The sequence below is a fragment of the Sceloporus occidentalis genome, unplaced genomic scaffold (assembly GCF_023333645.1).
Source record: "Sceloporus occidentalis isolate IW3139 unplaced genomic scaffold, rSceOcc1.0.p SCAF_420, whole genome shotgun sequence".
NCBI classification, from domain to species: domain Eukaryota; kingdom Metazoa; phylum Chordata; class Lepidosauria; order Squamata; family Phrynosomatidae; genus Sceloporus; species Sceloporus occidentalis.
In genome coordinates, this window is record NW_028317400.1 from 239,944 (window position 1) to 267,935 (window position 27,992).

The window sequence follows — 27,992 nt, forward strand, 5'->3', positions numbered from 1 at the left end:
TAGGGGCAGGTTCTTTCGGCTGTGTGTTGTTGCCCTGGGAGGGGGTATAGGGGCAGGTTCTCTCGGCTGTGTGTTGTTGCCCTGGGACGGGGTATAGGGGCAGGTTCTCTCGGCTGTGTGTTGTTGCCCTGGGAGGGGGTATAGGGGCAGGTTCTCTCGGCTGTGTGTTGTTGCCCTGGGAGGGGGTATAGGGGCAGGTTCTCTCGGCTGTGTGTTGTTGCCCTGGGAGGGGGTATAGGGGCAGGTTCTTTCGGCTGTGTGTTGTTGCCCTGGGAGGGGGTATAGGGGCAGGTTCTCTCGGCTGTGTGTTGTTGCCCTGGGAGGGGGTATAGGGGCAGGTTCTTTCGGCTGTGTGTTGTTGCCCTGGGAGGGGGTATAGGGGCAGGTTCTCTCGGCTGTGTGTTGTTGCCCTGGGACGGGGTATAGGGGCAGGTTATTGTGGCCGTATCCCGGTGACAGTGTGAGTCCCCGCCCCCGGCTCCTCCCCCCAGGGGTAGGTGTTCTGCCCTCCCTGCACTTGCTCACAGCTCGCGGAGGCTCCCGGTGTTGATACTCCTTGCTGCTTGTGGCCATGAGACCCCTGAGGGCAGGATGAAGGGGGGCAGCGCCGCGCACGCTCCGGGCCCCTGCCTGGGCTGGTTCTGTGCCAAGTGCTGCTGCTGCTGCTGTACGGACAGAGGTAAGCGACTGCAATAACCCCACAGCTGGGTACCCTTTCCCTGTATGTACTACCTTTGCTGTGAGAACGGGACGTTGTGTTGTTGTTTGTGCGTTTGGCTTTAGGCTGAGAGTTTTGGGAGTTTTGGGGGCGGTTGGGACGGTTCTGGTGATATTTGCTGCCAATGTTTCTCGTCGAGACTTGCCGCTTTTGCCGTCTTTTGTCATTTGACGGGGGCTCGGCTGTGACCCCCGCGGGCAGGGGGCAGTTTCGGGGGGGGGGGTTTGGTGATGATCTGGGGGGAGGACCTGCTGAGGTCGGATTTTCACCGCAGAGATTGTTTAGAGAAGAGAAAACGTTACAAAGTATCACGAAAAACGACACAATCATCGAAACGCGAGAAATCGCAAGAAACGATAACCCCCCCAAAAACTGAACCGTATTAACCCCTTCCGGGCCGCTAATAAAACGGATTCCTTATATTTTATAAAGTAATAAATTATAAAATAACTAATTCTAAACCCAGAAAACCCAAGTGGGTGCCGGGGGCCGCCGATCACCTGCCGGGGAATAAAGCCCCTCGGAATCCGCCGCCGGGGGGTGGTCACGGTTGCTGTCTGGTAATTATACGATCAGAGACGCAACACGTATGTGACACGTTTTAATCCCTGCTTTGTGCGGGTTATGTATGGGGGCCCAGCCACGTATTGTCCCCCCACGGCTGCATCACGCGTGTCACACGTATGTTTCCAATATCTGGATCGCCCGGCATGATTCGCTCTGAGGAGAGTCCATGCGCGGGGCGTTCGGGGGCTTCCTCTGGCGGGGAGGATTTTGGGACCCCCATGGCTCGATGCACCACGTGTTGCGGTCTGTTTTTCTCCTCGTGCTGAGAGTTGTAGGTGTTGCCCGGAGGGGTCTGCGTGGGACTCGCTGATCTGGGTTATTTTTAAATCCAGATTCCCGGCTGATTTTTTGGGGTGAATTTCCAGCAGATGGGATTTCACTTTGGATCAAAAAATCCTGGAATTCCCTTCATCTTGTGTCTGGCGGCAGCGGGGGGGCTGGGGTCGCAGTATGGGGGGGGGCTGCGCATGGTGCGCGCTGCATTCCTGCCCCGGCTTTGATGTCCTTGTCTCTTTTCACCGTCCCCGGGGGTCTCTCCGTCCACCCGGCTCGTCGCCCCCCGCTGGTTTCTGTTATTTCAGAGGATTCAGGTCAAAAGCCGTCAGATTCCTGCTGTTTGCTGAAACCAGAGACTAACCGGGAACATGCGCGGAACCGGCCGGGTGTCAGCGAGAGACCTCCGCGCCGGTGTATGAGGAGCCCCCCGTGCCCATGAAAACACGCTTAGGTGATGCCGGCGACGCTCCTCGCGTTACGCGTCGGTCACGTTATTAAAGCCTCGTTTAGTTGCCCCGATCCGATGTCTCTAGGGATTTTTTGTGTCTGTTTCTGCCATCTCTGCTGGGACGCCAGTCCAGGCACTCACTCCCATTTATATTGTGTGTGTGATGAGGATCTCATCTGGTTTCCTGATCTGACAGCAGCTTATGGCGGGATTTATCTCTGTATCCTCCGCGGGATGTTGGAGAAACATCTGTGCAACATATCCAGTTTCTGAAACTGCGGACTACAACTCCCACGATGCTCAGCGCATTGCATGATGGGAGTCGCAGTCCATCAGTGGCGATGAGGCACCCGCTGCGAGTTCAAAAATAGAATCGGTAAAGTATCGCTGCCGAAAGATTTATCGGGGGGGGGGGAGACTAGAAACGGCGGCGTGTAAAGAATGCGCAGGATGTATGTTGCAGGTGATGCATGTGTCACGCCGGTAATTAGCGTGTTAATGGGATGTAATGTCTGCTTATCCTGCCTGAGAGTGTTAGAGTGTAACGGGATTATCGGGGATTATTGGAGATTAGATCAATAACCGATTACCCGCGGCGCCTGTCTGTGTGTCCGTCCGTCCGTCTGTCTGTGTGTCCGTCCGTCCGTCTGTCTGTCTGTCTCTGCTGTGAGGACGGCCTCTGGGGTTGCCCTTTCAGGCTTAAAATTCCATGTTTTGGGGTTCTGTGGGTAAAGAGCCGCAGAGAGGAGACAGGCGGGGGGTCCGCAGCTAGTGGGGGCAGCGAGGAGGCTGGCGGGGGGTCCGCAGCTAGTGGGGGCAGCAAGGAGGCTGGCGGGGGGTCCGCAGCTAGTGGGGGCAGCGAGGAGGCTGGCGGGGGGTCCGCAGCTAGTGGGGGCAGCGAGGAGGCTGGCGGGGGGTCCGCAGCTAGTGGGGGCAGCGAGGAGGCTGGCAGGGGGTCCGCAGACTGGTCATGATTTGGATAGGGTGGGGCTTGCAGGACCCCCTGTGTCATCCATTGTTTCCCGGCTGTCGGGGTCCGGGACGTGGTATTTGTTTCAGTTGTAAACAATACGAGTCCGGCGGGGCCGGTTCTGCCGCATTCCGTCATGAGCCGATCCTCCCTCGCTGGGAATTATCCCTGTGGGAAGGAGAGAACCGCAGGGAGCAAAGCCCCCCCCCTTATCCACGCGCAGAGCCCCCCCCCTTATCCACGCACAGAGCCCCCCCCCTTATCCACGCGCAGAGCCCCCCCCCTTATCCACGCGCAGAGCCCCCCACCTTATCCATGCGCAGACCTCCCCCTTATCCAGTCAGTGGTCGGTTGCCGTCGGTTGCAGCAGCTGAAGCCCGGGGGGCTCTCTGTGTGCGCGGCAATAAGCGATATAATTAGGGGATGAGTATCGCCGCCCGGTGAGTCTGACTCCCATCACCCCGAGGCTTACGGGCGGGATGACTCTGTGTATTGTCTGCTGCAGGTAACACAGGTTAGTTAATAAAGCCCGGGGGGGTATAGCCAGCATTTGCACCAGTATATATTTAACCATTTAATCACAGCCACCATATAACACGCAATCTGTGATCCGTTTAAGGGGTTAAACAAGAGCTTCACTGTCTGTGTGATTTATGCACAGAATCCAGCAGCAGATCGGCCCCATTCGGCCCACGTGGTCCAGCTGTAAAGACATGTGGCGGATATAACTCCAATACATAAAACGTGAGAGGCGGCCCCCGGTGGGCACCTGCTGGTTGCTTCTGGACGGTCCGTATAATGCGGACCCCTGCCGCCCCCCCCCCCCCCGGGAATCTGATTGATCTGGTGTTTGTTTTTTTGGTGTTTTTCAGTGTTTTGGGGGGGGCTGCGGGTTCCGCTGAGTCATTTATCTTTCGCGCCGTGTGGTGGCTGCCGCCTGACCGTGCCAGATACCCGGAGACTGCCCCCCCCGCTGCGCCTGTTCTGCCCACAAACCCCATGCCCTTCTCTGACGGGGATCTGGGGTAGATTAGCCGATTTGCCCCCGGTTCTGGCAGCGCCTGGCCCCCGTCTGGACGCTCTGAGCGTATGGCTCACGCGTGATTAACCCCTCGGTGGGAGTGTCCCCGGCCCGTGTCACCGGCTGGGATTGCGTAACGTTCCTGCCCGACGCGCTTCGCCGGCTCCCTGTTTCACAACCCAGAAAATACGCCCAGAAACGGGAATTGTTTTTACCCAGCGGGAGGTGAAAACACGCATGTTACATTCCTTACATGCCACACACCTGCCAACTGCCTCGACTTTCCCAAAGCAAGTCCCTGTATCTCGGTACCCTGATTTCCTGTCATGTGACAGCCGGCTGGGGGATATTTTATCAAACAGAAAAGTCCTCCAAAAATGCTAAGTTTGGAGCAGTCGGCATGGAAATTAATAGTTTTTTAATGAAATGTTTTTTTAATACATTTGAGAAATCTCACGTGAATCGCGTGTTTGCGTGAATCGCGTGTTTGCGTGAAGCGTGTTTGCATGCATGATACCTGTTGCTGTGTTCGCTTCATACATCCACGCAAGTGCCCGGTAATGAAGGTGTTAATAATCTGTCGGTGAACGTGGCCCCCTGTGTTTGTGTCTGCTTACCGGGGGGGGGGGGGGGGGGGGGGGACGTGGCGTTCGGGGGTCACTCGCTGGGGGGGGTCACAATCCTGATACACGTTTCTGGAGCATTAACCCCTGTGGTGCTGGAGTGGGGGTAGACTCGCGGTGCATTAACTGTTTGTTGTCCTCCAGACGCGTTTTCCTCCGGAGAGAACGGCGGGAAGTCGGATTCCGTGGCCAACCTGCAGCCTCAGGCGTCCCTGAACTCCATCCAGAGCTCCCCGGGCCCCAAACGCTCCACCAACACCCTGAAGAAGTGGCTGACGAGCCCCGTCCGGCGACTGAACAGCGGCAAAGCCGACGGCAACATCAAGAAGCAAAAGAAAAGAGGGACCCCCAACCTCGGATCCCCCCGCGCCGGCGAGGACACCACCCCGCAGGGGGACAGCGCGGACGAGGTGGGGGCTCGGATCACGCATGTCCTCGTACACAGAAACACACGTCACACGCAGGAGAAATACTCGGCGCCCTGGAACATGATTTATAAATAATGCCCTAAATGCCTTTGATTTTCCAGAAGGGGAAGAAGGGCTGGGATGAAGAGGCAGACGACGAGTCGCACACCCCGCTCCCGCCACCCATGAAGATCTTCGACAACGAGCCTGCGCAAGACGACAAGGTGCAGAGACAAACCCTGCCGGCCCTGTATAATGTATAGATAAATCAGTGACCGGCCCCTGTATAATGTATAGATAAATCAGTGACCGGCCCCTGTATAATGTATAGATAAATCAGCGAGCCGGCCCCTGTATAATGTATAGATAAATCAGTGACCGGCCCCTGTATAATGTATAGATAAATCAGTGACCGGCCCCCTGTATAATGTATAGATAAATCAGCGAGCCGGCCCCTGTATAATGTATAGATAAATCAGCGAGCCGGCCCCTGTATAATGTATAGATAAATCAGCGACCGGCCCCCTGTATAATGTATAGATAAATCAGCGACCGGCCCCTGTATAATGTATAGATAAATCAGCGAGCCGGCCCCTGTATAATGTATAGATAAATCAGTGACCGGCCCCCTGTATAATGTATAGATAAATCAGCGACCTGCCCCTGTATAATGTATAGATAAATCAGCGACCGGCCCCTGTACAATGTATAGAGAAATCAGCGAGCCGGCCCCTGTATAATGTATAGTTAAATCAGCGAGCCGGCCCCTGTATAATGTATAGATAAATCAGTGACCGGCCCCCTGTATAATGTATAGATAAATCAGTGACCGGCCCCTGTATAATGTATAGATAAATCAGTGACCGGCCCCTGTATAATGTATAGATAAATCAGTGACCGTCCCCCTGTATAATGTATAGATAAATCAGCGACCGGCCCCTGTATAATGTATAGATAAATCAGCGACCGGCCCCTGTATAATGTATAGAGAAATCAGTGACCGGCCCCTGTATAATGTATAGATAAATCAGTGACCGGCCCCCTGTATAATGTATAGATAAATCAGCGAGCCGGCCCCTGTATAATGTATAGATAAATCAGCGAGCCGGCCCCTGTATAATGTATAGATAAATCAGCGACCGGCCCCCTGTATAATGTATAGATAAATCGGCGACCGGCCCCTGTATAATGTATAGATAAATCAGCGAGCCGGCCCCTGTATAATGTATAGATAAATCAGTGACCGGCCCCCTGTATAATGTATAGATAAATCAGTGACCGGCCCCTGTATAATGTATAGATAAATCAGTGGCCGGCCCCTGTATAATGTATAGATAAATCAGTGACCGGCCCCCTGTATAATGTATAGATAAATCAGTGACCGGCCCCCTGTATAATGTATAGATAAATCAGCGAGCCGGCCCCCTGTATAATGTATAGATAAATCAGTGACCGACCCCTGTATAATGTATAGATAAATCAGCGAGCCGGCCCCCTGTATAATGTATAGATAAATCAGCGAGCCGGCCCCCTGTATAATGTATAGATAAATCAGTGACTGGCCCCTGTATAATGTATAGATAAATCAGTGTCCGGCCCCCTGTATAATGTATAGATAAATCAGTGTCCGGCCCCTGTATAATGTATAGATAAATCAGTGACTGGCCCCTGTATAATGTATAGATAAATCAGTGTCCGGCCCCTGTATAATGTATAGATAAATCAGTGACTGGCCCCTGTATAATGTATAGATAAATCAGTGTCCGGCCCCTGTATAATGTATAGATAAATCAGTGACCGGCCCCCTGTATAATGTATAGATAAATCAGTGAGCCGGCCCCCTGTATAATGTATAGATAAATCAGTGAGCCGGCCCCCTGTATAATGTATAGATAAATCAGTGACCGGCCCCCTGTATAATGTATAGATAAATCAGTGACCGGCCCCCTTGTATAATGTATAGATAAATCAGTGACCGGCCCCCTGTATAATGTATAGATAAATCAGTGACCGGCCCCCTGTATAATGTATAGATAAATCAGCGAGCCGGCCCCCTGTATAATGTATAGATAAATCAGTGACCGACCCCTGTATAATGTATAGATAAATCAGTGACCGGCCCCCTGTATAATGTATAGATAAATCAGCGAGCCGGCCCCCTGTATAATGTATAGATAAATCAGTGACTGGCCCCTGTATAATGTATAGATAAATCAGTGTCCGGCCCCCTGTATAATGTATAGATAAATCAGTGTCCGGCCCCTGTATAATGTATAGATAAATCAGTGACTGGCCCCTGTATAATGTATAGATAAATCAGTGTCCGGCCCCTGTATAATGTATAGATAAATCAGTGACTGGCCCCTGTATAATGTATAGATAAATCAGTGTCCGGCCCCTGTATAATGTATAGATAAATCAGTGACCGGCCCCCTGTATAATGTATAGATAAATCAGTGAGCCGGCCCCCTGTATAATGTATAGATAAATCAGTGAGCCGGCCCCCTGTATAATGTATAGATAAATCAGTGACCGGCCCCCTGTATAATGTATAGATAAATCAGTGACCGGCCCCCTTGTATAATGTATAGATAAATCAGTGAGCCGGCCCCTGTATAATGTATAGATAAATCAGTGACTGGCCCCTGTATAATGTATAGATAAATCAGCGAGCCGGCCCCTGTATAATGTATAGATAAATCAGTGACCGGCCCCTGTATAATGTATAGATAAATCAGTGACCGGCCCCTGTATAATGTATAGATAAATCAGCGAGCTGACCCCTGTATAATGTATAGATAAATCAGCGAGCTGACCCCTGTATAATGTATAGTCAGGGTTAGTTATTTTATTTGTTGAATCTTGTATCTGATAAGTGGCTCTTTATTTGCCCTCCTGCCCACGCTCTCGCCCGTCCCACGTATCGCTGCACCTGGTAACTCTGTTGTAATAGTTCAGGGCGTTCCGCTGGGTGGAGGTTCCAGGCGCTGACTGCGGGTTAAAGCGTGAGACATCTCTGGCAGTGGAGGGGTTAATGGCTGCGTTTGATTGGCTCGCCTTTCTCCTGATTGTTACTAACTGTTCTTGATACTTTCTTTTTTCCCATAACATCCCCGTGGCCCCTGCCTGTGGCTCTATCCCGTGGCCCCTGCCTGTCTTCTGTCTGTCCTGCCCCCTTTGGCTCCTGCTCTCCCTTTGCTCACGCGTGGCTCCCAGCCCTCTTTGCTTGTGGCCCGTCAGAGCTCGGCGGAGGTCCCCAGCGCGGCTGAGCTGGTCAATGCTATAGAGAATCTGGTACGGAACAAGATGGTAAGTGGCACATGTGGCCCTCGCGTGGCACGCCGTATTCCCGCCACGTGGCCCCTTGCTTGCTTGGGTTTTTTAGTTGGAAATGGAATAATACGGTTTAACCCTTTTGCCCCCATTTCACGATGCAGTCCACTGGTGCCACTGAATGCAGGCAGATAAATCACCCGGGGGTAGAAATGCCAGCCGGTTACCCAGCGTGGCAGCCTTTGACCCCAAATCCACGGGGTGAGGCTGTGAATCACCCGCTGTAGGGATTTATAACCCAGAATAGCCGGTGTGTCGGGTAAACGTGGCCATCTTTAATATTCCGGTACTGAGGCTGGTGAACAGACTGGTTCCCGGTGGCACCGGCTGCCCGTATTGGTGGCAGACGTGGCGCTCGCTTTGTGCTGCGGATCTGGTGGCAGATATCCCTGGCTGGACGGAGACCCTCCTTTAGTGGCCCCCGGATTCAGAGACGTGGATCCGTTTCCCTCCAGCAGGGGATTATCCGGCATTTTTTTTACGCCGGCCATTGGTTGCTTTTCTCTCGCAGACGCCGGATGGAAGCAGCTTCCGTGGCGCGCACGCCGTGGCAGACGGGTATTTAAACAAAGGTTTGGCCCCATCTCCGGCCCCTCGGAATCACGAAGAAGAGCAGAAAGCCAAAGCGCTCAGGGGCAGAATGTGAGTCCGGGTTACACGCAATGCTTCCCAAACCTGAGGGACCCCTAAAGCGCCACTTATTGTCCACGTAACCCCCGTAACCTCCCACGCTCACAACGCACCCACACACAATCACTGCAACCCACACTCACCGCGCATTCACTCAGATGTACTAAGCGTGTCCCACTCCACGCAGCGTGGCCCCTGGGGCAGGACCGGCGGGGGCTTCGTTAACTTGGTTGCATTGCAGGTTTGTCCTGAACGAGTTGGTGCAGACGGAGGTGGATTACGTGAAGGATCTCGGCGTGGTGGTGGAGGTGAGTGCCTAACGTGGACCGGTCCCCGGGGTTAACTATTTTAGTGCCAGAGAGGTCCTGATCCCCGGATAAATGTATCTTTGCCAGACGTAGTGGATGCAGTGCCTCTGCCCCAGCTTCTCTCAGGTAACTGCTGTGGAATAAGACGCTGTATAACAGGACTGTTTACTGGTGTACGGGGCAGTTAGCGGCTATGTTTCCGGGACCCGTGGGCAGGCGGTTTGCCGCCGTGGATCTTCTGCCCACTCGCCCCACGTTGGTTTATCCACAGAACTTTATCCCACGGATGAAAGAGAAGGGAACGCCGGAGGAGATGGACGGGAAGGAGAAGATCGTGTTCGGCAACATCCACCAGATCTACGACTGGCACAAAGAGTGAGTGGCGCCCCGGACCCTGCGCCGGTTATATATCGGGGGCTCCAGACGTGGTTTTTATTGATCATATTATTCGTAGACGTGTATTAAGGGGTTAATGCCCCTGCGCCACGGGAAGATCATAAAGAGTTAACCAGACCTCCTATTCTCCTCTGAACTGATTTTCTGGGCCGGGCAGCAAAGGGTTAAAGTTCCCTCCTGTTACGGGCCGGGGAGGAACAATAGAGCCCTCTGTTCCCAGCCGTGGAGCGGAGACACGGCGTGATGCAGCCAGGCGGGTCTGCGCTTTCCACCCGCGCATGACACGGACCCCCAGCCTCACAGGGTCCTGCGCATGATCTGCCCCACGCAGGGGCCCCGGGCCCCCACCCTCACAGGGTGCTGCGCATGATCTGCCCCACGCAGGGGCCCCCACCCTCACAGGGTGCTGCGCATGATCTGCCCCACGCAGGGGCCCCCGGGCCCCCACCCTCACCCTCACAGGGTGCTGCGCATGATCTGCCCCACGCAGGGGCCCCCGGGCCCCCACCCTCACCCTCACAGGGTGCTGCGCATGATCTGCCCCACGCAGGGGCCCCGGGCCCCCACCCTCACAGGGTGCTGCGCATGATCTGCCCCACGCAGGGGCCCCCACCCTCACAGGGTGCTGCGCATGATCTGCCCCACGCAGGGGCCCCCGGGCCCCCACCCTCACCCTCACAGGGTGCTGCGCATGATCTGCCCCACGCAGGGGCCCCCGGGCCCCCACCCTCACCCTCACAGGGTGCTGCGCATGATCTGCCCCACGCAGGGGCCCCGGGCCCCCACCCTCACCCTCACAGGGTCCTGCGCATGATCTGCCCTACGCGGGGGCCCCCACCCTCACAGGGTGCTGCGCATGATCAGGGCCCCAGACGCATCCATTCAATCTGCGACAATGAACTGTTTCTCCTCTGCGCTGTGAGCCGCGTTTTCTTCTCAGCCTTCTGATTGGGGGAAAATATTATCAATTATTTTTTTTTATAAATATTTTTTAAAATCTTTAGTTTTTGGTAAAGTTGCTACTTTTAGGCTCCTTCCTGTGAAATGATGCAAAGAAGGAGGGGGGCCTTACAGCGATTCCCCCCCCCCTCCATGCAGCATTCAAAGGGTTAATCGCCGCAGAATTGACTTGGCCGGCCTGCAGTGAACCGGCAGTGAACGGGTTAATGTTTGGGTTACTGAATTCTCTGTTTTTTGCAGCTTTTTTCTGGGGGAATTGCAGAAATGCATCGAGGAACCCGAGCGCCTGGCGCAGCTCTTCATCAAACACGTGAGTTCTTCCGGCTTTTACATGCGTGGAGCACGCGGTCGCTTTACGTGACGTAGGGAGCCCGTGATGCTTTGTATGTGGAGCACACGGTTTATATCCAATTCCCTAAACATACGTTCCCTGCATGTGCTCCATGTACAAGCTCATCCTGCCACGGAGCATCACGTGTAGCATGACATGGAGCATGACACAGAGACGTGTTTCTGTTGCGTGTGAATAACATGTTGTCGTCTTGTTTAGGAGCGGAGGTTGCACATGTATGTGGTTTATTGCCAGAACAAGCCTCGCTCGGAGTACGTGGTGGCCGAATACGATTCTTACTTTGAGGTACGAAACTTTTATCGCAAGTCGCGCGGCCACGTGATCAGCATTTACAGTGTGCGTGTGGTGCGTGTGCGAAGGTCTGTGTTACCGTGTCCACTGGTTTTGATGGAATGCGGCCGTCACCTCTGGTCTGTGACTCTGGGTCCTCATCGGTCGTTCCGCTGCAGGGAGCTGTGATTGGTCGCCCCGCTGCGGGGAGCTGTGATTGGTCGCCCCGCTGCGGGGAGCTGTGATTGGTCGCCCCGCTGCGGGGAGCTGTGATTGGTCGCCCCGCTGCGGGGAGCTGTGATTGGCTGGAGTAACTCCCATCACTATTGTTGTTGTTTTGCAGGAAGTGACGCAGGAAATAAACCAGAGATTCACAATCAGCGACTTCCTCATTAAACCGATTCAGAGGATCACCAAGTACCAGCTGCTGCTGAAGGTGAGCGACGGACCCGCTAATTAAAGGGTTAATCGTTTTAACCGCGGCCCAGAATGCACCAGGGCAGTGCGTCCGAGCCTAAGAGCGCCCGCTAGATCCAGCTGAGCACGCGAGTGCGGGGCTGAGTGCGAGTGCGATCGCTACTTAATCCAGGAGGCCCCTCGGCCCGGCGCACACTCACTGCTCACGAGTGGCTGCTAATATTCAGACACAGAGCTTAATGACAACTTCTCTCTCCTCTCTCTCCCCCCCCTCCCCTCTCTCTCCCCCCCCACTCCCTCTACCCCCCACCCTCCCTCTCCCCCCCTCTCTCCCCCCTCCTCCCTCTCTCCCCCTCTTCTCTTCTTCCTTGTCTCTCCCTCTCTCTCCCTCTTTTCTCTCTCTCCCCCTCCTGTCTCTCATTTCTCTCTCCCCAACAGGACTTCCTCAGGTACAGTGAGAAAGCCGGGTTGGACTTGTTCAGAGACCGAGGTGAGCGTCCTCCTTTTTTGGGGGGTTAATTTAGTGAAGTTGCAGTTTGCAGTGAAACGCGCCGGAGGGTTTATCGCTCCGTCTACAGCCGGAATTATCACCGGAGGAGGAAGCGAAGGCCCGTGTTCTTGTCTAGTGTTTGCGTGTGTTATGCGTGTGCTGAATACACATACTAATAACATGCGTGTTTCTTGTGTGCCGCAGCGAGCCGTTGAGTTAATGTGCCTTGTTCCGAAGCGCTGTAACGATATGATGAATCTGGGAAGGCTTCAGGGATTCGAGGTGAGTGCGGGGGGTTAAAAAGACCGGCTAAAGGGGGTTCACGCCGGGTCCCGTGACGCTGCTCCGTGTGATATGCGGCACGGCGGCTGCGCATGCTGGAAGCGCGAGGCTGACCTCTGGGGTTCGTCGGTCGCCTTTTGTCAGTGACGCTCCTTGTTTTGGCCGCAGAAATCGGTATTTAGGTTCAGGGACAGAGCTGCGCCGTCACAAACACCGATCCGGCGCCTCGCTAACCCGCGTTCCCTGCGCATGCGCTGCTAGCGGAGCGCCGGGCACCGAGGGGTTAATGCGATGTGCTTTTAATGTTATCAAAATAAAGAGAAAACAGAAGCCGCCGAGATGCAAAATGCATGAAAATCCCGCGCGGCGCCTCCTCGGCAAACAGGTTATATTTAACCGGCCCGGTGACTGCCGCTTATCAAAGTTCACCCTGCGGCCGTCCCTGCCGGTGCGCCGCTCGGGGGGGTGGGGGGGGGTCTGAGGAGGTCGGGGGGCAGACGGCTGTTTTTGCTTTCAATAATAAAAAAAAAAAAAACGTAAAGATTTTGCGCCCGGTGCGCTGGTTTAAAGGGGGTTGGAAAGTCTCTACTGCGGGGCGTGTCAGTGAAAGGGTTTAAAGTGCCGCATTACCCATCCTCCGTCCCCATCCCCCCGCTCTGCACAGGTGACTGCATACACGGGGTGCAAAGACAAAGGCCCGAGCTCCGGCGGCACTCGCGTGTTGTTAGCGTGTTATATCGCAGCCGCTGATATGTAGTTTGTGTGTTTTAAAGGGGAAGCTCACGGCCCAAGGAAAGCTCCTTCAGCAGGATACGTTCTACGTGATCGAGCAGGAGTCCGGCGTCCAATCACGGACCAAGGAGAGACGGGTTTTTCCTGTTCCGAGCAGATCGTGATCTTCAGCGAGCTCCTCCGGAAAGGCTCGTCCGTCCCGGGGTACATGTTCAAGAAGGGCATCAAGGTGAGAGGAGCCGGACGCGTCGCCGGGGCCCTCGCCGGTATGCGGCGGCTGCTCTTATGCGTTTCAGTCGGCGTATTGGAGTTCGTCTGTCTGTCTGTCTGTCTGGTAACTCCTCCCCCAGGTGTCTGTCCTGAAAGCAGGAAGCGTACCTAAGTATGCCGCTCGCTCACACTCACAAGGTCCTAGCCAATGGGAGCCGCGATTTCAGTGAAGTCACTGTAACAGCAGCCAATCGCTATCTGAACACCGATGTTTTGCTAGCATGCATGCGATTGGCTGCTTCTGCGATGACTTCGATAGGAGCGCCAGTGAGCATGCGCAGGACGTCTCCCTCTGGGGGCGCGAAACTAAACGGCGCAGTCAAAATGTGTATCAAAAGATAAAAATGGTAATTTACGGCGGCGGACGTCTCCTTTTCGGGGCATCGTTCAGAAACGCCCTTAACACCCCGTTCTCGCCCCCGGTGTCTCGCCCGTTCTCCCCGCTGGGCGACGCGGGTCTCGTCCGCTTTCCGCTCGTAGCGGGGGCTCTCGTTGCTGCTTTTCCCCCGGAGCCGCTGACGCCCCGCTCTCCCCCGCTCTCCCCGCAGATGACGTATCTCATCCTGGAGGAAAGCGTGGAGAACGACCCGTGTAAATTCGCGGTGCTGAGCCGGGAGACCTCGGAGAGAGTCGTGTTACAGGGCCGCCAACGCCGACATCAAACAGGCCTGGGTGCGAGACATCGGCCAAGTGCTGGAGACCCAGCGAGACTTCCTGAACGGTGAGCCAATCGGAGGGGCAGGACAGGGGCATGACCCAGGGGCATCTGGAGGAATGGGGGGGGTACCTATGAAGGGCAGGAGGGGCGTGGTCTGGGGGCATCTGGGAGGAATGGGGGGGTGCCTGTGAAGGGCAGGAGGGGGCATGGTCTGGGGAGGTATATGGAAACACAGGAAAGGGGGCGATCTCGGGGCATTTGCAAGGAATGCCTGAAACGGGGTAAGATCTGGCGGGGGCATTTCGGTGGGATCTGGGAATACCCGGCGATGGGTTATGATGCGGGGGAGGGGGAATAAATGGGGGAATTAATAATTAAGGCTGGGTATCCGGGAAGGATCGATATCCATTTATCTGGAGGGAGCACTGCGCGCATGTTCACCAGCTGTAGGTTAATATTAAAGCTGCTGTTCCGCCAAGTGCAGCGATAGAAGCATCACTCCCATCACTGCTGAGCGGCCAAAGCCTTCCCAGAAGTGTTTTTATCATCATTGAAAAATGAACACTTGCCGTGCGACATACGCCCCGGGGCGGGTGGGCAACTCCCGGGGTAATCGGCCCCGCGTGTGCTGGGGTGGCAGAGCGGCCCTCTTAGCGTGTCGCAGTGCAGACGTGTTCCGTGTAAACTCACTGACTCCTCGTGTCTTCTGTTTTTCTCTCGCCTGTCGCCTCGCTGCTCCTCCTCCCAGTAAGTCTGCGATCTCTTCGCCTTTTCTGAATGTGACGCTCATTCTAAAAACTGTGAGACGCCGTCCGTACGCGGCCCCCCCCGTTTACACTGCCCCCCGTTACACTGCACCGCATTACCCGGCCCCCCGTTACACTGCACCGCATTACATGGCCCCCCGTTACACGGCACCATATACACTGCACCGCATTACCCGGCCCCCCCGTTACACGGCACCATATACACTGCACCGCATTACCCGGCCCCCCCGTTACACGGCACCATATACACTGCACCGCATTACCCGGCCCCCCCCGTTACACGGCACCATATACACTGCACCGCATTACCCGGCCCCCCCGTTACACGGCACCATATACACTGCACCGCATTACCCCGGCCCCCCCGTTACACGGCACCATATACACTGCACCGCATTACGAGGCCCCCCCGCATGCTCAGCCCCCCCATATATATATATATTATATACGTTCCGCGCTGCGATGTTCGTTCGTCTTTTTCAAACATTCCGTTTTCTCTGAGTTTTTTTACTTTTTTTTTTTTAACCCTTCCTGTTCTGGCTTTGAATGATTTAAATTTTTTTTTTTTTTTGCATTTATTTATTTAAATGTAAACTTTCCTGAAATGATTAAGTTAATTAATTAACAATCCCCCCCACCCCGTCCCCCAGCGCTCCAATCTCCGATAGAATATCAGCGCAAGGAAAGCAACGCAGCCACGAACAAACCCCAGGTGGGACGCGTCCCGACCCCCACGTCCAGACCGCTCTCCTCCTCCTCCATCGGCTCCGAAAAACCCGGAAACCTCCCCGGCCGTAACCAGTCGTTTCCGCCACGAAAAGCTCCGACCTCCAACGGCAGCTGGGGTATGACCTGTACCAGCCGGCGGACAAGTACGACGTGAGCCAGGTAACGTACGCGCGCGGCAACGCCTTCCAGCCGCCGCGGTTTAGCAGATAAAGCCCGTCCGTGGCGAGGAGGAGCGGTGAAGCCCCACAGAGCAGCTCGGTGTCTGTGTGAGACTTTCTGCAGTCAGACCTCCTGCTCTGTGATGGAGGAAGCTGCAGCGCTGAAGAGGGTTTTTTTTTTGCTAAACTGCAGCAGAAAGCGCTGCCCCAAAATGTAATTTAATAAGAAGAAAAGCGGCGTCGCTGTCTCCCTTACAGAGGATTTCTCGCCCCGCAGGCCGTTGCGGCTATCGGTCTTCTCCCCGCCGTCTCGTATTGTTAAAGGGGGTTTGGTCTCCGGTGTAAGACGAGCGTTAATTAACTCTTTGTAACACGGGGCAGCCCCCCCCCACGTAGATTAAAGACGCTGTGAAGGGATTCTGTGGAGGAGGCCGGGAGACGCGTAAAGCCGGAGTGCTTGGGGTTCAGGTAGAGCTTCTCCCTCCTGTAAAGTAAAACAGACGGATCCACGGGGGCCGACGGTGACCCCCCGAGGTATTAAGAGCTCCGGAGGGGCCCTGGTAGAACGGTTTTAACCCCTCGCTGGCAATCCTTAGAACCGCTTCGGGGAGTCACAGACCAGCGAGTCTGACTCAGTGAGTGGGGATGTTCTGTGTTTATAAGCGGGGGTCCGGCACTCGCTCGGCGGTTACTTTAGGTTTCTTTCCGTCGCTGACCGCACCTCGTCTTCTTTGGCAGGGCGACCTCGTCGGCTGTAACGGCGCCACCTCCATGGTGGTCGTGCAGGATTATTACGCGCTGAAGGAGAACGAGATCTGCGTCTATCAGGGCGAGGCGGTGCAGATCCTGGCCGTCAATCAGCAGAACATGCTCCTGGTTTACCGGCCGGCCAACGACCACTCGCCGGCGGCCGAGGGCTGGATCCCGGGCTCAGTTTTGGGCCAAATAACTAAACCCCTCCGCCGACGGCGGCGACAGGAGCTTCGACAGGAGCTTCAAGTAAGTGGCGCGTCGGCTGCCGTGGGAATTTTCTGCTGAGTTTTCTCTCCGCAGTGCTGGTGGAAGAAGCGGCGAACGTGGCGCCCCGTCGCGTGGCCGAACCCGCAGGGAACGCACTCTTTGTTAATAATTGTACAGCTTTTGAGAGCTAGATGGTAAAGATCCGTCGGCTGCCTCCACCGGACTGTCGTTCCATGTAACTACTCTGTATATTAGTGAAAAACTGTCGGACTGAGCCCAGCTCCTCAGAGAGGAGGTTTTTTTTGTTGTCTATGTACAGCCTGTATTATTATTATTATTCTTCTTTTCCTTTTTTGACTCTTTTTGTTCTTTTAATATATATGTTCACAGTAACTTGTAAAATATATTTGTTTTTTGCGAGGCCCCGCCCAGTACATTCCTGTAAAAATAAGTATTTTGCACAAAACCAGAGAAACCAAGTGATATTGAAGAAGTCAGGTGGTGCGATAGAAGTTTAGCCGCGGCGTCCCCCGTTGTACCTGTATTGTAACGAATCGTTTTAAATGTATTCTTTTAAATATGTAAAATAAATTTTCACCGAGAGCTTGTTTTTGGGGTATTTAATTTCTTTTGTGTTTTTTCCTTTTTGTTTTCTTTTCGTTGTAATAAATGAGGGTAAATCGACCCAAACTGTTAAAGATGTTCTTTATTCCACAAAACTTTGCAATCTTTAGGGCAAAACAGCTGGATAGTGTATTGCCCCCCGGGGGGGGGGGGGCCGGGGGGTTCTGAATCAGCCAATTATATGTAAGGAACAGAAATGGCTGATAATGACTGCAAAACTTCATCAGCAATGCAAGGGTTAAAATATACATTTTAGCCGAAAAGTCTGTATTTCCCTGAAATCCTCCCAAAAGTTAAAAAGTAGTGAATAGAGGGAAAGAGGTGGCAGGTGGGGTCAGGCGCTGGTGGGGGGTGTTTACTAGAAGGTTCTAGGGCGCTTTAGGCCATTGCATTCAGCGATAAGGCAGCGAGCCGGGTCAGTGCCCTGCGTGTCTCCCGCGGCTCCTGCTTCAAATTTCATTTCACGAATTCGCACGAGCGTGTGAGGCTTGTACCTGCGCGAGCCGGGAGCTCGGGGGTTAATACTCTGCTGAAACCCACCAGATGCGTCCGGCTCGCCTCCACCCATTCGCGTGATCCGGAATGTTCTGGTTCCGTGCGATGTATGTTATTTATGTAAACGGTACAGATTTAGTAATCGCAGCTCTTTACACGTTTCCTGATCGCAGCCTAAACTGCAGGCGCTGAATGATTTCCTTAGAAAACAAACGAATGATGAGCCGCAAGTGTGCGGCGCGCAGGTTCTGTCCCCGCGGTTACAACAAAGTATCAGACCGGCCGCGGCTTTCTCCATTTTTTTCTCTCCCTTTTCCTTTCGCTTTTTTTTTCTTTCCCTTTTTCTTTCCTTTTATCCCTTTTTTTTTTTCTTTCTCTTTTCTTTTTTCTTTCCTTCTCCCCGATTCCTTTGATCTCTTCTTCCCTTTCTGGTTGATTTACTTGTTCTCAAGGTGTTTATGTCATCGTTCGGGAGACGGGTCATTGAATGATGTCATTATATGAAATGTTGTATAAAATGTGTTGTCCGGCTCCGGCCCCCGCACCGGCGCTGACCTGCTTGCAGTTACCGTTTTATTAGGACCCTTCATCCTGAGAGATGGGGACAGCGCCCGTTCTACGCCCCCCGTTTTAGTTCTGCCGTTTGATTGGTGCGTTTTTTGGTACAACAGGAAGTCATGTTCTTGGCACACGCTGCGCATGAGAAAGCGGGACGCGGTGGAGTCTAACGGCCAGTGTAAGAGCAAGGAGTGTCTGGGCAGCGCGGTGAAAGTGAGTAAGCGGCCGGCGGTCATTCCTCCACATCTCGGCCCGCTGCGGACGGACGCGCCGGTTCGTTTCTTATTGTGCATGGCGCTTCCACCGCCGGTTTACTTATTATTTTATCCCCTACTCTGCATGCTGGTCGGGTCCCCACGGCACTGCAGGGGTTAATAGTCCAAGAAAAGGGTCTCCGAATGGTTAATTTGCTGCCCCGTGTAGGTAGCGTTAATGTTCGGAATCTGTAGGCTTTTGCCCCGGAGGGGAGCGCAGCTTCTGTGTCGCCTGCGGACCCCCAGCGGAGGGGCCGATTTCAGGTGAGGCCCGACGGGTGGCATCAGGAGACGGAAAACGTTAGTAAAAGCTTTAGAGTTTCGTCAGTCTAGCTATCGGTGGTGATCTGCTGAACATTAATGATGCCCCGACCAGCCGAGGGGTATCTGACGGGGTATCTGACGGGGTATCGGAGCGCTCTGTGCCTCTGGCTCTCCGGCTGAACGTCTGGATCTTCTGCTGATGGGTGAGTGACACCAAGGGTGACGAGCCCCCCGGGGGCTTCACGGCTCGACATTTTATTTTATTGCTGACCCTTAATGGGTTAATCTACATAACGCTGAGTGTCCCCGGCCACCCGCGTTCCTCGCAATCCATGAGGGGGTCTGTGTCTCGGGGTCGGCCTCAGCAAAGGGTCCGGGTGGTCTCGGGGCTCTCCTTCTCTGGAGGGGTCCGCGTGGGACCCTCTCTGCTTCCTCTCAAGGGGCCGTAGGATCTGACTCTGCAAGATGTCCAGATGGTCTCGGGGTCTTCCTCTCGAGGGGTCCTGGTGGTCTCAGGGTCTTTGGAGGGGTCCTGGTGGTCTCGGGGTCTTTGGAGGGGTCCTGGTGGTCTCTGGGTCTTTGGAGGGGTCCTGGTGGTCTCGGGGTCTTTGGAGGGGTCCTGGTGGTCTCTGGGTCTTTGGAGGGGTCCTGGTGGTCTCGGGGTCTGCTTCCTCTCTGTGTTGTGCGCATGTTCGTGTGTCCACGTGTCCTCTGCATGTCTCGGCTTCCCTCTCTTCACCGTCATGTTCCTTGTTGGGTTTTTCATTATTGTTCGTTGAATGAATTTAAATCCGGAATGTTCCGTAAATCTGCAGCATTTTATGGGCTTCCTGCTGTCCGGATTTAGCAGATAAACCCCCAGCAGTCGGCCACCTGAGATAAAGCCCGTTGGAGAGGTATCTGGCAAGAGGGATCCACGCCGGATCGCGTTATATCTGTGGATCTCGTGGTTCTGTGTCTGTCTTACCGTCGCCCTGTGTGTTCTCGTTCTCTTATTTGTCCCAACAAAGGTCACCCTGGGATTATACCGACGGATGAGCCAGACCACAAAGATTCATTTGCCCCTGTACCCTAAATAAATGCCTTTATCGGGTTTTTGGATATAAATGGGTGAAATGTCGCCTTTTCTCTAATTCCTCCTCTTCTTCCCTTCATGCCTCCAAACGCAGGACCACCACAGCTCAGAAGAGTCCGAGTGCGATGACTTTGACCCCGGGGCTAGTATGGAGGTAGGGAGATGCCGCTTGGGGCAATAACGGGTGAGATCTGTTTGGGGGTGTGAGGAGCCTTCATCTGATGGCGATGGGGCATCCCAGCATTTAAAGGGGCAGTAAAGAACATGGCGGGCAGCTCTACAGACTGATACCCCAGAGGTGGCCGGTGCGACGGGGCAAAAAACTTGTTTACGTTTTACCAGCTTCATCACCTTCGCAACTCGCCTTCTTATACTTAGTTTGGTCTGATACCTTCTCTGTCACCTGCCGTGAGGGGTTAATATTATCTTTTATTTATTATTATAATTATTATTGTTGTTATTATCCTTTATTTATATAGCGATTAATACAATCCATAAATTCGAGGGGACAGACACCCCTGGCAGACAATGTCCAGTAATGGCAAATATGCCTGATGCCCCTTTCTCTCCCCCCGTTGCCCCTCTCCCCCCCCGATGCCCCTCTTTTCTAGGAGGTCGGAATGTTTGCTGGGTATGAGGGGATCGCAGGGTTCTACAGCCCTAAAAGCCCCGATAATGTGTATAGAAACAGCAGGGAACGGCTTTATAAATTAAACGGGGTAAATAAACCCATCATTCGTGGTATTTTTTAAATCAGGATAGACAGACAGGTTGTGTAGTTGTTACACAGCGCCTCCTGCAGGCGAGTCCTGGTCACTGACACTATGAGCACAATAACAGATTTAATAAAGTTATTTACTAACTAAATTTAAAAAAAAAATCAGGACGATACATTTTTTTTATTAAAAGCAAATGATGAAAATCCATGTAATAAAATAAAATAAAATCTAAGCCGTGAATCCAGCTTTTTTCATTTAAGTGATTAAACCAGGGTTATCATTTTTGGACGGAGTTGCCGGCATTTTAACTCTTTCCCTTCCTGGGCCCCTATCGGTGATCACCTCCATATTCTAAAGACAAAAACCGCGGCGTCCAATTAATTTACATTTAAATCAGTAAAATACAAAACAACGTATATGGGGCTCAAATAACCAAACGCTGGCAAGGAAGAGACGATCAAACAAAATATCATTAAAATCATGCAATATTTCCACGATTAGGGTCCGTAGTAAGAAATATATATTTTTCAGTTTTTAAACAAAACAGAGAACCTGCTTAACGCGTTTCGCACCGGAAAATGATTTATCAAAAGCTTCCCTATAGAGATCAGATCACTGGTATAGAGATTAACCCTAACCCTGCCAGTTAGTTGGAAGATGCACCGCTCCACCATGCCAGGCCTCGGCTCAGACCCCTCTGCCTCCTGTACAAGGTGGGCTTCCAGCAGGGACTCTGCCCCCACGAGTCCTAAACAAACACCGCTTTTAATGAAAAAATATTTATAGCATTTTGAGTAAAAAAAAATATTTTTTGTGGTTTGTAACAATTTTTTTTTTATTTTTTTTTTACAATCTCTGAAGGTTTCTGAAGTATTTATAAGGGGGTCTGTAGTTGGGTATTTACCCCGAACACCTCAGAAACTTTCACCCACCAGGGGACGTTCTTTATACCTGACAGGAAAATACCCCAGCGGCCAATGAATGGGGGTCATGTGTAAAAATGTCTCTGGTGCAGAGTCTGGCTGATCGGATCGTTTTATTGGCTGCAACAGTCATAAAAATTGGGGGGAAAAAAACAGTTTTTAAAGTTTTTCTGCATAACTCAGAGAATCTCTACCTCGTTCACCCACCTGGTGGCGCTAAAATCTCACCAACGTATGGTGAGCCGCAGAGATCGCCCCCTGGTGGCAGTTAGGATTCTGCACAGACTTTGCCCCCCAGGTGGCGCCATAACTCACCTGCCAGATTCTATTTGGAAGGAGCATTTCTCCTGCCCCCCAGCGTGAGACCCCCGGGGGTAAATGGGAATCTTCACCAACAGCAGCGCCTGCCAGACACTGACCCTGACCATGAGTTACGCCCCAGAACTATTGCCTCCCGCCGTGGACCCCACATGGGGCAGGAAGCAAACTCCCCAAATCTCAGCAAGACATTTATTATGTTTAATACCAGGAGGGCTGCTGTGGATTACAACTCCCATCACAGTCAGCCTAGAGCGGGGTAAGAAGGGCCAGCACCCGCTGATTTAATATAATTCTCCTATTCAGACAGCGGGGTATTTCGGGGGGGGGCGCAGTTTCCTGCAAAGCATTAAAGGGCAGGTTAGTCACCAGGGGCACCCACCGGTTGGGGTATTAGTGTGGACAGGAATGGTTTGTAGGTACAGAGTCTCACCTCCCAGTATTAGGGGTAAAGGGTGAAAATGAACCCCAAATTAACCCATTCACTTCTGTTTCCTTTCTGTTTTTATAGATAATAAATCCGAATTTCATCCAAGAAGGTGAGTAAATCTCCGGCGGGGATCGGGGGTCTCTGCCCGTCACTTCTCTCAGATTAATAATAATATCTGCTGTCACTAATATGAAGCCAGAAGTAAAGAATCGCCCCCGGGGGGGGGGCATTGTACGCCAACCATGATCTGTTTGCTGGCCCCACAGCGCCCTCTAGTGGCCACATTCTGCCTCTGCTGCTTGCACTGGCGGGGGGGGGGCCGGGGTATCTGCTCCTCTGTACCCCCTAATACCCCCCGTTTGTTTTCAGTGGCCCCCGAGTTCCTCGTTCCACTCGTGGACGTTATTTGTGTTCTTGGTGACACCGTGACGTTACGCTGCAAGGTTTGTGGCCGACCAAAGCCGAGCGTCGCGTGGAAAGGTCCGGATCAGACGCTTCTGAATGGGGACAGCAGCGTTTACTCCATGTCAGCCAGGTAAGGGTTCCGTGGCCTAAGCTTTAAGTACCTAGGAGATTCCATCTGAGGAAGAGACCGCTGAGCTCCTGAATATCTTCCTGTATTGACGCTTGGGCCCCGTGGCCGGGTCCGTGGCTTGTGGTCTGGCTCTCAGTATTATAATAACCCTGATGATTTTCGCTGTTCAGCGAGTCTGGTGACATCACTCTGAAAATCTGCAATCTGATGCCTCAAGACAGCGGGATCTACACCTGCGTGGCGACCAATGACCTCGGGGCCACATCCACGTCGGCTACGATCAAAGTGCAAGGTACAGTGGAGTGTGAGTGGATCTGACCGTGGAGTGTGAGTGGAACAGACAGTGGAGTGTGAGTACTCCAAGCTAATCTTGACTTGCTCTCCCCTTTAGGGGTCCCAGGGGCCCCCATCCAGCCAGTTGCCCAAGAGAGAAGCAGCACCTCTGTGATTCTGCGATGGCTGCCGCCGGCCAGCACCGGGAACTGCACCATCTCGGGGTACACGGCGGAGTACAAGGAGGAAGGTAGAGTATTATTACCCCTCCCCCCTGTGTATAATACGGACACAGCGCCTGTTTGGGGTATTAAGCCCTGTTTGTTTGGGGTATTAAGCCCTGTTTGTTTGGGGTATTAAGCCCTGTTTGTTTGGGGTATTAAGCCCTGTTTGTTTGGGGTATTAAGCCTTGTTTTGGGGTCTCTCAGGGTCTCAGACGTGGCAGCAGTCTGTTGCCTGCACCCTGGACACGTATCTGGTTCTGGAGGACCTCTGCCCCGGGGCCACGTACCGGTTTCGGGTCAGCGCCAGCAACCCGTGGGGTATCAGCGTCCCCAGCGAGCCGTCGGAGCCGGTGCGCCTCGCAGAGTACGGTGAGACGCGGGAAGGACAGACAGCTGGGGGGCTCCTGAGTGGGTGTTATCGGAGTGGTGCCGCTGTGGGAAGCGAGTGAGTGTTATCGGAGTGGTGCTGCCGTGGGAAGCGAGTGAGTGTTATCGGAGTGGTGCCGCTGTGGGAAGCGAGTGAGTGTTATCGGAGTGGTGCTGCCGTGGGAAGCGAGTGAGTGTTATCGGAGTGGTGCCGCTGTGGGAAGCGAGTGAGTGTTATCGGAGTGGTGCTGCCGTGGGAAGCGAGTGAGTGTTATCGGAGTGGTGCCGCCGTGGGAAGCGAGTGAGTGTTATCGGAGTGGTGCCGCCTTGGGAAGCGAGTGAGTGTTATCGGAGTGGTGCCGCCGTGGGAAGCGAGTGAGTGTTATCGGAGTGGTGCCGCCGTGGGAAGCGAGTGAGTGTTATCGGAGTGGTGCCGCTGTGGGAAGCGAGTGAGTGTTATCGGAGTGGTGCTGCCGTGGGAAGCGAGTGAGTGTTATCGGAGTGGTGCCGCTGTGGGAAGCGAGTGAGTGTTATCGGAGTGGTGCTGCCGTGGGAAGCGAGTGAGTGTTATCGGAGTGGTGCCGCTGTGGGAAGCGAGTGAGTGTTATCGGAGTGGTGCTGCCGTGGGAAGCGAGTGAGTGTTATCGGAGTGGTGCCGCCGTGGGAAGCGAGTGAGTGTTATCGGAGTGGTGCCGCCTTGGGAAGCGAGTGAGTGTTATCGGAGTGGTGCCGCCGTGGGAAGCGAGTGAGTGTTATCGGAGTGGTGCCGCCGTGGGAAGCGAGTGAGTGTTATCGGAGTGGTGCCGCCGTGGGAAGCGAGTGAGTGTTATCGGAGTGGTGCCGCCGTGGGAAGCGAGTGAGTGTTATCGGAGTGGTGCCGCCGTGGGAAGCGAGTGAGTGTTATCGGAGTGGTGCCGCCGTGGGAAGCGAGTGAGTGTTATCGGAGTGGTGCCGCCGTGGGAAGCGAGTGAGTGTTATCGGAGTGGTGCCGCCGTGGGAAGCGAGTGAGTGTTATCGGAGTGGTGCCGCCGTGGGAAGCGAGTGAGTGTTATCGGAGGGACATGGGCTGACTTTGCGTTTTTTCTCTCTGAAGACGCGAACGCGGACGGCTCGGCCATCGCGTGGAGAGAGAACTTCGATCTCATGTATGTGGAGCAGCAGGAGATCGGGAGGTAAAGGAAGGCAGGCGTGTTACACGCATGATACGTACGACATGCACACGCTTAGCGCCCGACACATACATTGAATGCAGCCTGCTCGTACATCCGCGCCCCCCGCAGACAGTCTGCTTCACCCCCCTCTCGCACCCCTCCCCCATTCTTGTTGCCCCAGGGGCCGTTTTTCCGTGGTGCGGAGATGCGTGCAGAAAGCGACCCGGAAAGACGTGGCCGTGAAATTCATCAGCAAGAAGATGAAGAAGAGGGAGCAGGCAGCGCATGAGGCGGCGTTACTGCAGCACCTGCAGCACCCGCAGTACGTGGCCCTCCACGACACGTTCGAGTCGCCCGTCGCCTACATCCTCGTCCTGGACCTGTGAGTGGCAGCCGGGGGGTTAAAGGGCTCACCGGGGGCAGCTAGTGATGGGAGTGGGAGTACTGAGTAAACTCTTTGTCTCGCAGGATGGACGACGGGCGGTTACTGGATTACCTGGTGAACCACGATGAGCTCATGGAGGAGAGGATCTCCTTCTTCATCCGTGACATCATGGAGGCGCTGCGCTACCTGCACAGCTGCCGCGTGGCTCACCTGGACATCAAGGTGAGAGGAAAGCGGAAGGTGTCGGGGGAGGGGGCCGCGTGGACTCGCCGTGGACATTTTATGGCTGTATTTTTTAGGGTTACGGAGACGTGGCTCTTTGGGGTTTATTGGCCCCAATCTCAGGGTGACGAGGCAGATTCTGGGGGTCACACAGTCTGACTCCTTCCTATCCCCCCCCCCCTGCTGGGATCATATATAAGAGTCCCGGTTGGTGTTTTTGCACCCAGGATGTTATGGGTGATATCCCTGCTTGAATGCAGGTGATTCCATTAAATGTATCTTTAAATAACGACAAGTCAAGGTTTCCATGACAACCTGTATTAAAGCCATTTGGGTAACACTACAATTCACAATGGGCTATTAAAGGGTTAATGTTTAAAGTGCCTTTGTGGGCGCTCGTTTACAACCCCCCCAATATGTTTACTTGGTCTGATCCACACCGTATCGGCAGCGAACAGGAGATCTGATGACGCTAATTTACATAATAATATTACTAATAATACTAATAATGCTACTAAAAATACTAATAGTAATAATAATACGAATACTGCTAATAATAATAATACTGATAATACGAACAATAATAATATGAATAATAATAATACCAATAATAATACTAATGCTACTACTAATCTGAACAATAATAAATACTAATACGAAAAATACTAATACTATTAATGCTACTAATAATAATAATACCAATAATAATACTAATAATCTGAACAATAATATGATTAATAATAATACTAATAATAATAAGAAGAAGAATACATAATGATGATGACGGTACGTTGTGTCGAGGTCCCCCCTCTCATTGGTTCGTCGCGCTGGTGGGCGGGCTTTGCGGGGACAATATGGCCGCCTCTGCGCTCAGCACAGCTGTATTTCCCGCGTTTCTCTCTCTGCAGCCGGAGAATCTCCTCGTGGATTTGCGGATTCCGGTTCCTCGCGTGAAGATCATCGACCTGGAGGACGCCGTGCAGATCACGGGACATTTTCACATCCACCGGCTGCTGGGGAGCCCAGAATTCGCGGCCCCCGAGGTCATCCACGGGACCCCCGTGTCTCTGGGCAGCGATATCTGGAGCCTGGGGGTCCTGACGTACGTCATGCTCAGCGGGGTGTCTCCGTTCCTGGACGAGAGCCGCGAGGAAACCTGCCTGAACATCTGCCGGGTGGACTTCTGCTTCCCGCAGGAGTATTTCGCCGGCGTGAGTCAGGCCGCTCAGGACTTTATCCGGGCCACGCTGCAGGCCGATCCACGCTGGAGGCCCACGGTGGCCACGTGCCTACAACATCCGTGGCTCCAGCCTCACTACAGCAGCCACTCCAAAATCCCGCTGGACACGACGCGCCTGGCTGGATTCATAGAGCGGCGGAGCCACCAGAACGACGCGCAGCCGCTGCCCGGCGCCAAGAGCTTCGCCGTCGGCAGGAAAAGCACCGCGACGTAAACGCCTGCAGCCATCAAAGAGTTAAAGCCCCGAGTCGGTTCACAGCGGGGATCCGCCTCGGACAGGAAGGAGTCAGAGATTGTGACAGGAAGTCTCCGGATACACTGTGCTGGACTCGCTTTACTGCTGCTGTAAAACAGACACGGCCAACCATGTTCTCGATACACCGGGGGCTGATCCCGTCCTGACGCGTTTAACTTGGGACCCCCGGGACCCCCAGGGCATTTCAGTTTCTAGAAGATTCTAGGTGTCTAGATTTGATCGATAGAGTTTATGTAGAGGACGTTTTTTTTCCAGAGGACGTTGCGGAGCCCCCCGCGGACACCACGGACAGAGAGGCCCCCCGCGGACACCACGGACAGAGAGACCCCCCGCGGACGCCACGGACAGAGAGACCCCCGCGGACGCCACGGACAGAGAGACCCCCGCGGACGCCACGGACAGAGAGACCCCCGCGGACGCCACGGACAGAGAGACCCCCGCGGGTCCCAATTATCTCAATGCGTTTGTTTACCATGAAATTGTCTAAAAAGTGTATTTAAATTGTTTAATCTGTGTCTATATAATGAAGAGTTAACCCCCGCTCTCCAGGATCCACTACCCCCCCCCCGCTCTAGGGGTTTATCTGAACTATTTAATGAACCCTTTGTATGCTGGATTGATTGTTCCGTGAGAGTCCGGCCTGCTGGGGTGTAAATCACTGCTGAGAATAACTTTATAAACACCGCAGGAGCCTTAGAATGAGAGTTTTATCCCAGATTAACGCAAACTGCGAGAACCGAGGCGTCCGGGAGGGAAATCACCCAATGGGCGAGGGGCCAAAGTTACCCCAACAGCCCCTAACAACCCCTAGTGGCCTCGGATCTTTCAATCAGGGCAGCCAGGAGGCAGCGGACCCTCCGGGGCTTTATGCGTTCGGGAATTTGTTCTGCCCCCTGTTGGGTTAATAATGATGTTGAGTATTAATAAGGACCCTCCGG

At 53.6% G+C, this 27,992-nt stretch overlaps 1 pseudogene; it reads left to right on the top strand.

Annotated features, from left to right (window-relative positions):
• Positions 1-591: 591 nt before the first annotated feature.
• Positions 592-27,012, top strand: LOC149272771 (kalirin-like; annotated as a pseudogene).
• Positions 27,013-27,992: the final 980 nt, after the last annotated feature.